Source organism: Diadema antillarum, unplaced genomic scaffold (genome assembly GCF_040938485.1).
Source record: "Diadema antillarum isolate AM-2024a unplaced genomic scaffold, OU_Dant_1.0 seq00001497_RagTag, whole genome shotgun sequence".
NCBI classification, from domain to species: Eukaryota; Metazoa; Echinodermata; class Echinoidea; order Diadematoida; family Diadematidae; genus Diadema; species Diadema antillarum.
Genome location: NW_027272234.1, coordinates 338,806 through 351,937, shown reverse-complemented (window position 1 = coordinate 351,937; position 13,132 = coordinate 338,806). Strand labels below are relative to the sequence as shown.

The window sequence follows — 13,132 nt, the reverse complement described above, 5'->3', positions numbered from 1 at the left end:
TAATTCGACAGCTGAGTATGTGTAAACAGCATCAGTAATGTGTGTGCCCTCTCAAAAATTCCTCATGATTTGTGTGCAGTTTGCCTCGATCGATCGGGTCACACACGCTAGGCATGATGGGATGCATCGCGCTAATTTCTCGAGTCGTTTTCACATAATGCGTTTTCACATCAGCCCGATGTTTCGAAATAGCGCGCTATTTTCTGACTTGGGAAATTGGAAAATATCTCGAGCTTTGATTTTTATCGGGCTGATGTGAAAACGCCTATTATCAAATAGCGCGCTACTATCCCGCTATTTCAGACATTTCCCGAGTTGGACTCGAGAAATGTTCTCGATCAGAGCGATACAATTAGCGCGCTAATTTGTGTTCACATTATCAAATAGCGCGCTATTCCGCTATCGGGATGATTTCTCAAGTCAGAAAATAGCGCGCTATTTCGAAACATCGGGCTGATGTGAAAACGCCTAATGTGGCCTCGACGTTGGGTACATTTCTCGTGATTAATAAAATTGACACATGACATTGTGATGTACATAAAACACACGAGGAGGATAGTGATACCTCCCTTGTAGCCTATACATGGTGTCATGCATGGTGTATACGTCTACGGTCGTGCCACGGCATGTATGGGAAACCCAGTGAAACAAAGGGCAAGTTGAAATCATAAAGTAATTATGCGTAATCAAATGATAGAACCGTCAATGCACGTATGCATTATTGTATTCGGGTGAGTCTGATTTCCAAGCAAGAAGTAGAAGTATACATCAGGGGCCCGTTGCATAAAACTTATCGTTGAATTTCAATGGTAACTACCGTCAAAATTAGGCGTCACAGCCAATCAGCATCAAGGATTATAAAATTTACCGCTAATTTGAAGACTTACCGCGAGAAAGGAGCGGTAAGTCCAGCGGTAAGGGTTTTATGCAACAGGGCCCAGATTTAGCAGAGAGGTGCCACCTCCCTGATTTTAGTGGTGGTAGGACGCGCTGATCGGGCAGGGCGGGATGTAGTCCAGCGGATATAGAGCACATATAGGCTGAATCATGCACATTATGGTAAAAGCACCATACTTGGTACACATGTACATGATGCCAATACAAGTCATATCTGATATGGAAGCCACTCTGATTCTGCCTGTGGCGGCCGTGGTGGCCATTTTTCAAAATGGCCGCCATGTGATATAGCAATGCTGTGTATTTTGGAAACTACAAGTCCGATTGTCGTGATTCTTGTACCAAAGTATAGGTTTTGAGGGTCAAGGATTCCAATAAAATAATTTTTGCGAGGATAAAACCATGGCAACCTACTTATTAGCGGGAATTTTGAAAAAAAGCATGGCTGCCGCTCTACATTCTATTCATATATCTTTAAAACCAATGGATGCATCTTTATGAGTCTGGTACAAAAATATGTTTTTTAGGTTCAATTATTTAAATGGATACATCTTTTCGTGTATACAACCATCACATCCTATACGTTTTGGCTGCCATTTTAAAACATGGCCACCGCAATATATACTATACTGTACGTCTTTGAAACTAATTGGGTCAATGATTTTAAACAAGCATTTGCTGATGAATAGAACGAAAACATCTCGTTTTCAGGTCCAATTTGATAGATATGACTGCCGCACTACATAGAGTATGCACACACACACACACACACACACACACACACACACGCACATTATATACAATGTGGCCTAGAATTAATGGAAACGCGAGTTTTCGCAAATAATTTGCACATTTGCATTACTTTATGCAAAAGTGAATGACATAAAGTCATAGAGAATTTATCTAGAAGAAGAATGACACCAAAATCATCCGATTTGGTTGAGTACTTTTTATTCTACAGATGTTTTTGTAAAGACGGGTCGAGCGTAAATTTCTTACGTCAATTCAACAAATTTCAGCATCGAACAAAAGCCACTTCCTTGGGAGACTAACAAAGAATTGAGGCCGCATATCACAATGTGGAATGCTTGAATAAGATTATTGTCGAAAATTCACCTTCAATTGTTGGGTAGTCTCCGTTGCTGAGCTTTGATAAAATAAAGTAAGAAATTAATGATCAACAAAAACATGTCTAGAAAGAAAAGTACTCAACCAAATTGGACAATTTCGTTTTGGTTTTGAAAAAAAAAATATTCGTTTCCGTTTTCTGAGGGGCCACCATATATATATTACATAAATATGTACGCCCTCAATTGCCATATGTATTGTCCCATTGATAGGAATCGTTCACCTATTATTGGTAAATGAACCTCCTTTGTTGTTGCGGCGTTTAGTTCTTTATTGTTCATTGATTGTTGTTGATTGACCATACCTCTATCACATTCACCATTCAAGTATAGGTATTGAACATCACATAAGTACAATTGTTGCATACCTGGAATACTATAAAGATAATTATGTTGAATATCAGTTAGGTAGAGTCAATGGTGAGAATGGGATAGAAGACTTTCCCCCCAATTTTGGATGCATAGACAGGAAACGAGCCACAAAAACATGATTATTGCAGTCTTATAAGACCTATTGATTTCTAAAGTTCTCAGTTCTTGTTCATTATTTCATAGTATGACCTTGTCAAAACTGTTACACAAAATTATAAGGAATCATATAAAGGAATCGAATGAGCTCTGACATTCCAAAACAATTATTGTTCCTGATCATCCATTGATAAGCGGTGATGAACGTTAATGCATAATTATGTAGATGCAGGTGCGCTTTAGTGAACGTCTTCAGTATTTCTACTGGTGCCGGTAAGTAGAAAGATCGATATACTGAATATTTCATTCTGCAATTTTATCTTCCAATAATTATGAACCCAAAAATTTGGATTTCTTTGAGGTTTTCCTTAAATTCATAAATTAGCATAATTTTTCTTGTAGTTTATATTTTGGATGGGCGCTGTTACGTTATAAGATTGCGTTGAAATGCCCACTGTCCATTTACCTGTAGAAGTTGCTTTTGAATTATGAATCCTTAATCCTTATTCCATATGAAAATGGCAAATGCATCAAATATATATTTGTATAATTTTTTTTGGGGTAGGGGTAGGGTGAAATTCAGTTCAAGAGGCTAAAATTGTTGATAAAAATTAATGCATAGATCAACTATAACAAGTAATGTATTCAGAGTAGAACTACACATAGAAACAGATTATCTGATTTTTCCTTGTTCTTGTTCTCTACAAATTATTGTAAATCAAAAGATAAAATTCACAACCACAAATCCATTTAACGAAAAATGTTTGTCACATTTCTAGAAAAAAATATACACATAAGTTTTTTGCTTTACCTCTGTGAAGCACATTTACATAGAATGTTATCTTTTTAAGTGATTGGTAATTGGGTTTATTTGTAGGATAACATGGCTTCAAAAGCAAAGCTCATCAACCGAGAAACCAGCTCCCAGGAAAGAAACAGATTGGACCAAGTACATATCATATTCATATGTCAAGATGATGACACAAGAAAACCTATCATGTCCAGCTTTGTCTAAAAGAAATAATGAATGTATAGGATACAAAACTTTGGCAGAAGATCTGATTTGTTTTCATGAGGCCGATTCTTTACCCACTACGCTGCAAATTACAATTAGACGTAAACCTATAAAGATGTATCGTATATGAAATACCTATTATATTTACTTTATCGTTTGATGTATAATGTTCAGTGTAGTTATAAATATCAGAACAGCCTGGTCAATCATGGATTTTACAGACATACATAATTGTAGTGTGTTTACATTTGATGTATGAAAGTGACTCAATACGTTTTAGAAGTTTTCTCAGCTTAGTGTCATATTTCCAAAGAAAACAGATGTACTATATTGGTTGGAAACTATAATTTTCATTCCATGGTCCAGGGACCAGAGAAAGCGAGAGTCTATATTTCTAGAAACTATAATCTTGAGAAATATGTACTTCAGACATGAAATTGTGAAGATCATGTTTTTCACATATGGGTGCTGTTCGTTATTCCGAAGGTTCGCTATTCCGAAGGTTCGTTTTTCCGAAGGGACGTTAATCCGAAACACGCAAATTCCCTATACCTAGAGGTTCGTTAATCCGAAAATGAAAAAGAGTTCGTTAATCCGAAAATTTGTGGCGTTATTCCGAAGGTTCGTTATTCCGAAGATTGGTTAATCCGAAAAGGAAATTAGGAACAATGAACCTTCGGAATAACAAATCTTAGGAATAGAGAGCCTTCGGAATAACGAACCTTCGGAATAACGCGCTGTAACCTTCACATATACTGTACACACAAAAATCCTGTAAAGGAAGTTGAGCATATTTTCCAAAATGCTTCCAAAGTTAACTATGCCCAGATGTTCCACATTAGAATACTAAAAAAGAGTGAACAAGTAATTGTTGAACTCTAAAACAAACGTTTACACCAGAATCAATCCACAATGGGCATCCCTCTTTCATAACACTCGTATGCTATATAACTGGAGGGAGGCCATATTTATCAAATGGCTGCCTAAACAAAGGATGTGATGAACCTATTCACTTTGCTAAAACATCATTAAATTGAAAACCTTCACCCCCAAACTATACTTTTACACTTGAATCGTGATTATATATCTTTTGAGTTCGAAGATATACAATATTCATTTTCTGTTGTATGGCAGCCATTATTCATTAAAATGGCCGCCAAAACGTAGGATGAAGCGATTCATATTTACTTACAGTTGAATTTATGGGAATCCTTGACCCCAAAAACATATAAGTTGGTACCAGAGTCATGACCCTTTGTCCATACGTTTTAAGGGTATGTTTTTATCTAACATGGTGGCCATATTTTTTCAAAATGGCCACCAATAAGTAGGTTGCCATGGTTTTATCCTCTCAAAAATTATTTTATTGGAATCCTTGACCCTCACAACCTATATTTGGTACAAGAATCACAACAATCGGACATATGGTTTCCAAAATACACAGCATTGCTATATCACATGGCGGCCATTTTGAAAAATGGCCGCCACGGCCGCCAAAGGGAGAATCAGAGTGGCTTCCATATCAGAAATGACTTATATTGGCATCATGTACATGTGTACCAAGTATGGTGCTTTTACCATAAAGTGCATGATTTTTTCTATATCCGCTGGACTAATGTAGCTGGGGAGATACCAAAGAGGTCCCTCAAATGGACAAGCTTGTCTTGTAAATTTACCTCGGTGGAGATATGCCAAGCCCTTGAATTAATACATACCCATATCAGATAAAGTGATAATGGCCTGGCTTCACCGATCTCTCCCATTGACCTGCAAATCTTCACTAAATTTCCAGGTTTAGTTTTTTTTTTTTTTTTTTTTTTTTTTTTTTTTTTTTTTTTTTTTTTTTTTTTTTTTTTTGGGGGGGGGGACAATATCGTAGTAAATCACAAAGAAAACGGTAAGAGTTCCTTTTGTCCCCCCCCCCTTAAAATCAAAATCGTATAAGCGATGAATTCGTATACATGCACAGCATTTACGGTAAATCATTTTGTACGTAACAACATTAATATTGTTGCATGACACATCACGCGTTCAGAACCCGAAGTTTATATCCCAAGAATTAAAGGTTAAAAAAATTAGAGCGCCAAACGCGAGAGCTATCTGCCATACAACTGCCATAGGGCTTGTAGGGAGAATCAGAAGACTTTTATAAGACTCCTCACCACTTTTTCAAATTCATTTTCTGCTTGTAGGTACACATGTAGTCACGCAGTTATGTCTTGGCTAGACCAATGAGGTTCTACACCTATCAATTTAGATCTAAATGAATTTACATGTTCCCTCATAAGGCGAAAGTCAATGTGTATATAAAGTGTAAATCAGAACTGTATTATGGAAGGGTTTGAAACTTTCCTGGAAAGACGCGTTTATCACTTTTCAGATTACTTCCTACAAATAAAACTGATACGGTATGATCTTCGAGTAAATTATACATCTTTATAAAATCAATAACGATATGTAAGATTAGTACCCGAACATGCCCAGTCGAGTCATTTTTATTTTGATTTCATCGATCTTTGCGCAATGTCTTTTCGCGCATTCCTGTGACTACTATACTGTACTTTATACCTTTATTTTAGATATACCATCGCTCATCTGTAAGTAGGGAGTAATTACCATCATTATAAAGAAAAATACACTCTCTTCATTACTGAGTGGAAAGTCATTGTTCAATGAAACAAAATCAATTGGCATTTTTGTATATAATGTTTCACAATCTATGGATGTTTCTCTTAGGTTGCGTTCACATAGAAGTATTCGGTATTCGGTATTCGCTATTCGCTATTCGCTATTCGCTATTCGCTATTCGCTATTCGCTATTCGAGCACCGAGTACACCATCACTCGCACCGTCAACTCACCATCCCATGCAGTGAGGATTTCTTCCTCCTACATCCCAGCAAATCTTATTAACAATTTCTAAACTGCGTCAGAATGTCAGTCTACATGCTTATTTTTGCTAAAGGGCAAATCCAGACAAAAAGTGTCATTATTTCATAAACGAGAGACGGTATACGCTGCAAGAAAATCGAACAAGTTCGATTCCCACTTTGCTATACTTTTCGCAGCTATTCGGTACTTTCGAATAGTGCCCTCCTATGTGAACCGGTGTGAGGAAATCCTATCGTTCGATTCAAGCTATTCGCGTGCCCTCGAAAAACGAGCCCGAATACCCGAATAGTATACTTCTATGTGAACGCAGCCTTAGGCTGCGTTCACATAGAAGTATTCGCTACTAGTATTCGCTATTCGCTATTCGCTATTCGCTATGCGCCGTCAAAAGTCGACCCACACCATCACCCGCACCATCAACTCCCTACTTCTTCCTCCTGCAAAATCATCCCGGCAATAACAATTTTTAAACTGCATCAGAATGTCAGTCTACATGCTTATTTCGGCTAAAAGGCAAATCCAGACCAAAATGTTCATCATTTAATAAACGAAAGGTGGTATATGCTGCTCGAAAATCGAACAAGCTAGATTCCCACTATGCTATACTATTCGCAGCTATTCGGTATTTTCGAATAGTGCCCTCTTATGTGAACCGGTGTTAGGAAATCCTAGCGTTCGATTCAAGCTATTCGCGTGCCCTCGAAAACGAGCACCGGATACCCGAATAGTATACTTCTATGTGAACGCAGCCTTACAGCATAATTAGTAACAAAGCATTTCATTCACCTGCTCCCCAAAGTTCGGTAGGCGGGAATTCACTTAGTTGTTGCTAGGTAGGGCAAGGTCACGGCAAACTTTATGGTTCAAATTTTATGAACGAAGCATAATGCATAAATTTTAAATACATTACAGAACCGATCTATTGTATTCCTATCTGTGCGGCAGATCCCAGTTTGGCCCATACTTCAAATGTTTGGAGTGGCTGCATCGAACATGGGATCCAAAGGAATACAGATAGCCATGACTCCATCACTGTCCATCTCTTGCTTGAACCTCCTTGGTCAGACCAACCCGCACAAGATTACTCTTCGACGTGAAATCAAACAGTACAAAATACACACTGTATTCTTTGCACTGGCTTGTGGAAAGAGCTCCTGGGGGGATTGACAGCCACCCAAAACCTGCGTAACCTTAAGAAAATATATTAGCTAAAATATACTAAAAGACAGTTGAGTTTTGTTTTCTTTTCTTTTCTTTTCTTTTGTTTTATCATTTTTGTGGCTGTCCAAAACAAGAGCGTGTGCCTATTTTGTTGTTTGGTTACAACAACAAAAAAACACTAACTTTTACGTCAGAAAGTCTGCATAGTTGCAGAAAGGTTTGCGCATGATGCATAACATTAATTTAATCATAGTATACTCACTGAACACCAATGGTCGGCTCTTCCTGCGAGGAAAATGATGCTGAAGGCGTGGAATCCACATGGGATCGCCAACACGAATATTACCCAGAATAGTCGAATTTGGTAACGGCCAAATTCCCCTGTAGCAGCTAATATATCGTCGAACCTCATTTCCCCTTCCAAGAAAGATAAAACACTTTTGGCAGGAAGAACAGAGAACGAAGTATGGCGAAAAGTTATTGGTTATTCTGTGTCGTCCAGAGATTTAACTGTCTTCAATTGACTTTTTACAAATCACTTTATAGGCCGTAAGTCTACCTCAAAACATTCTTTTATTCTTCTGCTTCTGTTGGCCCCGAAAAGCAAGCAAATTGTGCAGAAGACGAGTGAAACAAGCCTCTCTCTGTCTTGCCTGCCGCTGGTGGCTTGTCTGCAGGAATGAGCCTTTCACTGCACGGCTCAGACTGAGCATGACTGTGATGTAGAAACAGATAGAATAGCGCACTGTAGCACCACCTGTAGCAACGCCTTTTCGCACCTGCACTGCCTACATGGTCCCGTGTTGAAAATATGATATTTACAAACGATTTGGCGGACGTTATCAACCATGTCAACATGTACGAGATTTGGCCAATCAAGTGCCATCGTTTGTTGAGTGCATTTTACATATTTACATAGCAATATGCAACCTTACACTCGTGAAGCTGCGTTGAGCCTGATAAATTTATAAAATATTATGCTGCGAAGGAATGTGACATAAAAATGCAGCATGACACTTGAGAACTTTTGTAGGCTGCGCTCAGCCTTAGAAGAATTTGCCTTTTCATAAAACACAACTAGCGCTTTGGGAAAAGAAAACTAGCGATTGTTTCTTTCTTTCTTTCTTCCTTCCTTTCTTTCTCCAGTCTTTCTTTCTTTTCTTTCTTTCTTTCTCTTTTGATACCTTAATGCAGGGGGTCCCTGTTCCGAAATCGAGCAAGGATGGGGACACAATAAGGGAAATTTCTATTCGTCTCTGATGTGATAGTATAGGTTTTCCCATCCATTTTCGCACTTTTGTCATTCAATTTCAAAGATTTACTATTCAATTTCGTCCCGAGAAGCACGTGGAACGCAAATCCTAACTTCAATTTCGTCAATTGTCATTGTAATAAGCCAGTTCGGAGATAGCTCATGTGCACATGGGTACAAATGACCTTTCATTTTTCTGTTTGTTAGGCACTTCACTCAGTTCAAAGCGACACAATGCAGCAGCTTGCCCAACATAGCAATTTATGGAACTCGAATTCTAACAACTAATGAACCTTTCAATTTTTCAATTTTTTATTTCCATTTCCATTGAATAAACAGAAAAAAATATATACAATACATTTACAGAACAAATTTATAACAATTTCAAAGAAAACGTACAAGTGGTCACGAGTAACAACAGAATTTCGTTTCTAAGGTATATACCTAATACAAAGATTAGAATGGAAATGGAGGGTCCCACTTAAAAAGCAAAGCTTGTAGGGTATGGGACCCTCAAAAAATACGTACACAAAGTCAAAGAAACCAATGTCAACTGACATGAAATTAACTTAGGAAGGGGAAAAAAAGAAGAACAAAAAAAAAAGAACAAAAAAGGGGGAAATGAGACTATGGTACAACACGCGCCATCGTGGACACAAGCATACTGTACTTCATGATTAAAATGCAATAACAAAACAATACAACGCTCCCTGGTTTGAAATTGCGATTGATTGGGTGCATATGCCGGTATGAATGCATAGGAACGGATATAAGAAAAAAAAGAGAAAGAGAATAGACTCACTGTTACTGGTACAATAAAATAAATATCTGAGGTAAACTTATGTTAGACAGATTGTTTTCCTTAAAAGATGATTTCTGTGTGATATCTTAATACTTGTAAAAACAAACAAACAAACAAACAAACGACTTGATTGAGAGAATGAAACCGAAACTAATTTGGTTGTATATCATAAGATTTCAACAGAAAGAATTTTAATTTGTTCTTAAAAGAATTCAAAGTTTGTGCTGTTATTATGTCGTTGGGAAGTGAGTTCCAATACTTAGGCCCCTCGTAGATGGAGGTTTGCTGAGCCAGCAAAGTCCTAAAAAATGGTAAATGAAATTCGTTGGATTGCCTTGTAGGATAATTATGAACAGATTGATTTTTTGAAAACATTGATTCAAATATATATGGAAGATTGTTTTTATTGTAATTATACATAAATTGTCCTAAATTAAACAAATACAAATCTTTAATTTTAAATATTTTATTTTCAAAAAATAACGGATCAGTATGAGACAAATATGCAGTGTGACATATAATACGCAGTGACTTCTTTTGTAGCAGAAGTAATTTATCCAAAAGAGTTTGATATGTATTTCCCCATACAAGAATACCGTAATTTAAATAAGGCAATATGAGGGATGAATATAATGTAAGCAGGGACGACAAAGGAAGACAAAATTTAATCTTGTTGATTATACCGATGTTTCGAGAAATAATCTTACATATACTATCAATATGAAATTTCCATGAAAGCTTATTATCAACTGTTATTCCCAGAAATTTGATATAAGAAACATTTTCCAGTGGTGTGCCATCAAAAATAATATCAGCAGGTAGTGCCTCAATGGAGTTGCTGAAAAGCATATATTTTGTTTTTTGAAGATTGAGAGATAATTTATTAGCTTTTATCCATTGAGCAACTTTTTCTAATTCAAAATTTAATGTCTTTACTAGGGTAAAAGGATTATTATGCGAAAAAAAACAAATTTGAATCATCCGCAAAGAGAATGAAAGAAAGAATATCTGATGATTTACAGAAATCATTCATATAAATAAGAAACAGAAGCGGACCTAATAAACTTCCCTATGGCACCCCACATTTAACATTTAACATTTGTGAATTGCAACCATTTAAAGAGACATATTGCTTCCTGTTCAAGAGGTAGCTCCTGAACCACTCCAAGGCCTTCCCACGGACTCCGTAATGTTGCAGTTTATTAAGTAAAATATCATGATTAATGGTGTCAAAGACCTTGGAGAAGTCCAGGAACAAACCTATGAGATGTGAAGATTTGTCGATAGCATGTGCTACTTTTTCAACAAAACTCAATAATGCATGTGAGGTGCTATGTTTTTCTCTAAAACCAAACTGAGTATTTGAGAGTATATTATTGAATTTCAAAAAAGTAAGAGTTCTTTTGTAAACAATTTTTTCAAGAATTTTGGACAATGTACATAACAAAGAAATTGGTCTATAATTATTAACATCTAATTTGTCACCTTTTTTAAACAAAGGGATGACTTTTGCTATTTTCATACTTTCAGGAACAATACCATAAAAAAGAGATAAATTGAATATATGAGATAAAGGATCCGCAATTGAAGATATTACCCCCTTCAGCAGAAAATTACTGATGTCATCGTGTCCAGCACTTTTTTTGGAACGAAAATCAGAAACAATATTGATTATCTCCTGACTATATGTTGGACTAAAAAACATTGAGTTTAAATTTGGTGGACCTAAAAATTCAGAAAAATGTTTATTTGAAGATGGAATTTTGCTTGCAAGATTTTCCCCAATGGAAGAAAAGTGATTATTGAGAATATTACAAATATAATGAGGATCTTCATGAATTTTATCATCAGATCTAATTTTAGTAATATTCGACTTGTTATTTGATATATTCATTGCTTGCTTTAAAACTTTCCATGTATTTTGCATATCATGCTTATAAAATTGTAACTGCTTAGTATAATATTTTTTCTTTTCAATACGTATAATTTTCGTCAAAGTATTTTTATAACTAGTATATTTCAGTTTTGATTGCTCAGTAGGTTTCATTTTAAATTTGTAATATAAATTATTCTTTCTATTTATTGAACGCAAAAGTGACTTAGAAATCCAAGGTAACCTAGGTACCTTTTTATAGTTGGGTGACTTTTCTCTTCGTTTTGGAATATGAATGTCCAAGAGTTGAGTAAAAATATGCATAAAATATTCAAATGACAAATTCACATCATTTGAGTCAAAAATAGACGACCAGTCTGTCCTGTCTAAACTAGCACCCAGACTGGCTACATTTTCATGTGTAATTCTTCGTCTAAATAAAGAACTAGATTTATTATCAATGATATCATTTCAAAAGAAACTAGTCTAAATGGGGAAGTGATCTGTAATATCTGAAAGTAATATAAGAGAATCAGGAGACGGCAGAATATTAGAAAAAATATTATCAATAAGGGAGGCGGATTCATTAACTATACGCGTGGGCTTAGATATCAAAGGTAAGAAAGAAGCAGATAGAAATATTTCCATAAAATCTTGTGAGATTGTATTTTGTTTCAATAAATCTATATTAAAATCTCCCACTATGAAACATTTTTTATGAATAAAAACTGGATCCTTCATTAGATTCGCAAAATATTCCAAAAATGATTTCATATTCGCACTGGGTGGTCTATACATTACACCTATGATTATATTTCTACTGCCAGGGACTGTAATTTCAATGAAAAGAGATTCAATAACTTCAGTCATACAGTTGAGCTCTTCACGAACTATATAATCATACTTTTGTGAAACATATAAAGCAACGCCCCCACCCGCCCTAATTTGCCTGTTATTAACTACAAAATCATATCCGTCAAGGGCGAAAGGAAGACTTAAATCATTGGAAAGCCAGGTTTCGGTTAAACCTATTATCGAAAATTTTTTCCTGATGGGATCATCTAAAAGTAACCTCAGTTCTTCAAAATGTTTATTAATACTCCTAATATTAAGATGTATGAGTGAAAAAATGGTGTGATCATATTCCTTGACAACATTATTAAACTGGTTGAGAGTAAGATATTCCGAAGATGGGCTTTGCAATTGGTTTTCTATATCAAAGTCATAATGAAATTCTTTCGACAATGTATTAAAACTATCTGAAACACAATTATCGAAAAACATATTATTTTGATCAATATTTACTTCTCTTTCTGCCAAAGAAGGTCCTACCGTATCGAAAAAATCATCATCAGTAATTGAATTGAATGCAGTGTCTATTGGATTGTGTAGTACAGGGTGAGCGTGATTGCCATTGCTTGTGTCCACGAGGGCACCTGTCGAGTGCAGCACAGGGGATTTAGACATCTAGAATGTCTGTGATGTACGAGTCTAAAAAGAAAGAAAATGCTACATCTTAGTTGGAAACAGAGTCAATGTAACATTAATCCCATACACGAGGTACCACATATATTACAGAATAACGTATTAACAATTATCTAAGAGCGTCTTCAGCCTTGCTCTACTATATAATAGGAATTAGAATA

General features: G+C 36.0%; 1 pseudogene; it reads right to left on the bottom strand.

The window, feature by feature from the left end:
* The window catches only part of LOC139710092 (organic cation transporter protein-like), a 36,557-nt pseudogene extending 28,342 nt beyond the window's left edge, over positions 1-8,215 (bottom strand).
* Positions 8,216-13,132: the final 4,917 nt, after the last annotated feature.